General features: G+C 42.8%; 1 protein-coding gene across 2 annotated transcripts in view; it reads right to left on the bottom strand.

Moving 5' to 3' along the window:
* Positions 1-4,937: 4,937 nt before the first annotated feature.
* LOC112072799 (stathmin-2) overlaps positions 4,938-5,450 on the bottom strand; it is a 10,340-nt gene continuing 9,827 nt past the window's right edge. For both annotated transcript variants that reach the window (XM_024140187.2, XM_024140186.2), the window contains exon 6: positions 4,938-5,195. The gene's annotated coding sequence lies outside the window, so the exon portion shown is untranslated. The remainder of the gene's footprint in view (positions 5,196-5,450) is intronic.

Here is a 5,450-nt window from a genome sequence, read left to right as displayed (position 1 = left end):
CTAGCTAAATGCTTGTGTTTCTAGCTCCAACAGTTATATCTAGCTAAATGCTTGTGTTTCTAGCTCCAACAGTTATATCTAAATGCTTGTGTAGCGGGCTGTTCACTTTTTATATTCTATGATATTATATGATCCATAAAAAGTGGTGGAGGCACGACACTCTTCTCCATTAAAACAGTTTATTGCGAATTAATTAATTAATAATATATAATCTTCAACATATGGCAACAATCCCTCAAACACACTTTAGTGTCCCCGTGTACCTGTATCTCTGCTCAGAGAGTGCAAGTGATCAATGCTGTTTGAGATTCTGCACAGATTATTGTGAACATGCTGACTTCATATGATTACACCAGACAATATATAGTTACAGTAACCTCAATGTGGCCATGGATGTGTTACTCATTTAAAGGTTGAATGTTACATTAACGTTAATGTAACTTAACTTCAGGCTCTTTATTTTATTACAAAAGTAATAATGAATTATCTTTGGTTGACAACCAAAGATAATTTATCTTCTGCTTGGATAGTTCCATTTGTGCCACTGACTTAGTTTGCATTTAATTCCATTTTGTCTACAATTTAATAATTGATATGCTGAATTCACACCTACATCTCAACCAAAAATGTAAGTTAAAGAATAGGAGTAAATCAAATGAAACTTTATTGAAAGAGCATTTAAAGTTTGATTTGATTTAGTCCTATTCTTTTAGTTAGATTTTTGGTTGAGATGGAGACTTTAATACAACATATAAATTATGAATTTGTTAGACAAACTGGAATTAAAGCCAGACTAAGTCAGTGGTACAGATGGAACCATCCAAGCAGAAGATAAATCTCCTTCAAATGTTGATATTTGGTTGCGTTGACAACCAAACACAATTAAATATCACTTTTGAAATACAATAAATATCCTGATAACTTGTCGACAAGTTAACAAATTATATGTTGGATTCACGTCTCAACTCAACCAAAAATCTAAGTTAAAGAATGGGATTAAGTCAGTGCCTCAGATGGAACTATGCAAGCAGGACATACATCTCCTTTAAATGTTGATATTTGTCTCTCTTATTAGATGAATCACAGTCATAACAGATTAATCAGTTGTATAAATAAACAAAATACCTGACATTTTATTCCAATTGGAACTTTGCTGTGCTTTTTAATGGTTGAAAGCGCAGTGATAGACATTTGGGTGACGACTATACCAAAAATCCTACGTTGTGTTTTTCCATTGGAATTTGGTTGTGCTTTTAGATGCTTAAAAGCATAGTGATAACACCTTGTCAATTCAACTAACTTTGGGCTGTGTTTTTGAGTATGTGACTATAGGTTGTAATGTCATTGATCAACGTCTCAACCAAATATTACCCAATTTTCCACGTAGAAAGGATGTGGTGTGCCCAGTGGGAATAATCCCTGTTCCTGTCCCTATCTCTGGCTCTGTCCCTGTGGTGTTCTCTGCTGTGCTGTGAGAGTCAACGCTCGGCATTAGCCACAGCCTCTGGGTCTCTCTCTGTGGCCTCTCTGAGTGTACAGGAAGCTATTAACAACGAGAGGATATCCTGAACAATGGCAGCCTGGCGGGCCCTACCGGGTGGGAGTGGGAAGAGAGGGAGGAGGGGGAGAGAGGAGGACAGAGAGAGAGACGGGAAACAGAGAATAGTGTGGGAAGAGAGGGAGGAGGGGGAGAGAGGGAGGGGAGGAGAGAGGAGGACATAGAGAGCGAGGAGAAACAGAGGGTAGTGTGGGAGGCAGAGAAGGCAGTGTGGGAGAGAGGAGTGTGGGAAAAGAGAGCAGAGGGAGAGATCGAGATGGAGAGACGAGAGAGGGGAGAGGTAGGAGAGAGAGAGCGGACAGTGCTGCTTTGTCCCAGAGCCATGATTACAGCCCACTCTCCTCCCGGTGTGCTTGACTCCCACGCTCCCCTAAGTTACTTGTGCTGGGCTGCCCGTCAGAGGAATGATAAAACAGCCTCCTCCTTTCATCGACGCTCAGCCAAATTATCCTCTATCTCTCCCACACCCTTTCCCTCCCTCTTTCACTCTTTCTGTCTCCATCCATCCTCATTATAGTTTTTCCTGTATTTCGTTTGCCAGACTTGAAAGGTGATTCTCACCAGTAACTATGGGGGAAGAGTCTACACTACAGTCTCGTGTTTTCTTATGTAACCCCTCAAACCAATGATGGACTTCAATCAATCAATCAATCACATTTATTTATAAAGCCCTTTTTACATCAGCAGATGTCACAAAGTGCTATACAGAAACCCAGCCTAAAACCCCAACTAGCAAGCAATGCAGATTAAGAAGCACGGTGTCTAGGGAAAACTCCCCTAGAAAGGCGGGAACCTAGGAAGAAACCTAGAGAAGAACCAGGCTCTGAGGGGTGGCCCGTCCTCTTCTGGCTGTGCCGGGTGGAGATTATAACAGTACATGGCCAAGATGTTCAAACATTCATAGATGACCAGCTGGGTCAAATAATAATGATCACAGTGTTGTAGAGGGTGCAACAGGTCAGCACCTCAGGAGTAAATGTCAGTTGGCTTGTCATAGCTGAGCATTCAGAGTCTGAGACATCAGGTGCGGTAGAGAGAGAGAGTAGAAAACAGCAGGTCTGGGACAGGTAGCACGTCCGGTGAACAGGTCAGGGTTCCATAGCCGCAGGCAAAACAGTTGAAACTGGAGCAGCAGCACGACCTACTACCCTGAGACAAGGCTGAGTTTAGCCCACRAAGATCTCCACCGCACGAGACCGAGGGGGCACCAACCTGGACAGGAAGATCACGTCAGGGACTCAGCCCACTTAAGTGACGTACCCCTCCTAGGGACGGCATGGAAGAGCACCAGTAAGCCAGTGACTCAGCCCCCGTAATAGGGTCAGAGGCAGAGAATCCCAGTGGAGAGAGGGGAGCCAGGCAGGCAGAGACAGCAAGGGCGGTTCGTCGCTCCAGTGCCTTTCCGTTCACCTTCGCACCTCTGCGCCAGACTACACTCAATCATAGGACCTACTGAAGAGATTCATTTTCAGTAAATATTCAAAGGGCGAGACCGAGTCTGCGTATCTCACATGGATAGGCAGACCATTCCATAAAAATGGAGCTCTATAGGAGAAAGCCCTGCCTTCAGCTGTTTGCTTAGAAATTCTAGGGACAATTAGGAGGCCTGCGTCTTGTGACCGTAGAGTACGTGTAGGTATGTACGGCAGGACCAAATCAGAGAGATAGGTAGGAGCAAGTCCATGTAATGCTTTGTAGGTTAGCAGTAAAACCTTGAAATCAGCCCTAGCCTTAACAGGAAGCCCTAGACTTAACAGGAAGCCAGTGTAGAGAGGCTAGCACTGGAGTAATATGATCACATTTTGGGGTTCTAGTCAGGATTCTAGCAGCCGTGTTTAGCATAACGGAAGTTTATTTAGTGCTTTCTCCGAGTAGCCGGAGAGTAGAGCATTGCAGTAGTCTAATCTAGAAGTGACAAACGCATAGATGACCTTTTCTGCATAATTTTTGGACAAAAAGTTTCAGATTTTTGCAATGTTACGAAGATATTTCAAGAATATCCTTGAAATATTCTTGATATGTTCGTCAGAAGAGAGATCAGGGTCCAGAATAACGCTGAGGTCCTTCACAGTTTTATTTGAGACGACTGTACAACCATCAAGATTAATTGTCAGATCCAACAGAAGATCTCTTTGTTTCTTGGGACCTAGAACTAGCATCTCTGTTTTGTCTGAGTTTAAAATTAAAACATTTGTTTTAAAATATATAGTGAAAACAATAGTGGTCCTGCTAAATGACTTAAATGTAAATGTCCTAAAAGAGAACACCGAAACTTACAGTTGATTTGTCAGAGGACAAACCATCCACAGAGACCAACTGATATCTTTCCGACAGATAAGATTAAGGTTTTTAATCTCCCTAAAAGAATGTGTTGATCGATGGTGTCAAAAGCAACACAAGGTCTAGGAGCACGAGGACAGATGTAGAACCTTGGTCTGACGCCATTAAAAGGTCATTTACCACCTTCACGAGTGCAGTCTCAGTGCTATGATGGGGTCTAAAACCAGACTGAAGCGTTTCGTATACATTGTTTGTCTTCAGGAAGGCAGTGGGTTGCTGCTCAACAGCTTTTTCAAAAAATGTTGAGAGGAATGGAAGATTCGATATAGGTCGATAGTGTTTGACATTTTCTGGGTCAAGGTTTGGCTTTTTCAAGAGAGGCTTTATTACTGCCACTTTTAGTGAGTTTGGTACACATCCTGTGGATAGGGAGCYGTTCATTATGTTCAACATAGGAAGGCCAAGCACAGGAAGCAGCTCTTTAAGTAGTTTAGTTGGAATAGGGTCCAGTATGCAGGTTTAGAGGCCATGACTATTTTCATCAATATGTCAAGAGATATAGGATTAAAACACTTGAGTGTCTCCATTGATTCTAGGTCCTGGTCGTGTTGTGATTCTAGGTCCTGGTCGTGTTGTGATTCTAGGTCCTGGTCGTGTTGTGATTCTAGGTCCTGGTCGTGTTGTGATTCTAGGTCCTGGTCGTGTTGTGATTCTAGGTCCTGGTCGTGTTGTGATTCTAGGTCCTGGTCGTGTTGTGCAGACAACTGGACAACTGACCTTTGGAGGAATACGCAGATTCAAAGAGGAGTCTGTAATTTGTTTTCTTGTACGGGGGTCAAGTTGTTACAGCACTGCCAACTGTGATCTTTTGTCACCACCTGCTGGTCATATGTGACTCTACAACTGTGGGAGATCACCTATTCTCCTTTGTCTCTTCCATATTTTTATTTATTTATCAAAACTAATTCAGAGACAGAAATAAACATTCTAGGATAATACATATATAAATCCTTTTTTTTTCTTCATAGGTCCTTTGAATTATTTTTGTCTTAATCAAAGGCAATACAACAAACAAGAATAAGAACAAACAAAGCCAATATCATTCACAGAACCCGAAACCTTTAATTACCACAGCTTGCGCACAAAGATATATGTGGAGGGGGAAAACACACARACAGGAAGAGAGAGAGACAGCCAGATTCATCACCACAGACAGGACCCTGTGATGTTGCAGACAGGACGCTGTGATGTCATTAGTATGTGACGGATGGTTGGATATACAGCTCCAACATCCTGGCTGGTATAATTAAGCTCTAAACCAGAGAAACAGCACACGCGCACACACATCCACCCACCCCTACTGAAACATACACACTCTCTCACACACATCCATCCCTACTGAAACATACACTCTCACACACATCCACCCACCCCTACTGAAACATACACACTCTCACACACATCCACCCACGAGAGAGGTGTGTTTCATAGGGGGTGGTGGAATGTGTGGTGAGAGGTGTGTATGTTTCAGTAGGGGTGGGTGGATGTGTGTGAGAGAGTGTGTGTTTCAGTAGGTGGGTGGATGGTTGTGAGAGTGTATCTCTCTCCTGTG

This window comes from Salvelinus sp. IW2-2015, unplaced genomic scaffold (assembly GCF_002910315.2).
Source record: "Salvelinus sp. IW2-2015 unplaced genomic scaffold, ASM291031v2 Un_scaffold2046, whole genome shotgun sequence".
Lineage (NCBI taxonomy): Eukaryota > Metazoa > Chordata > Actinopteri > Salmoniformes > Salmonidae > Salvelinus > Salvelinus sp. IW2-2015.
This window is presented reverse-complemented; position numbering and strand designations above follow the sequence as displayed.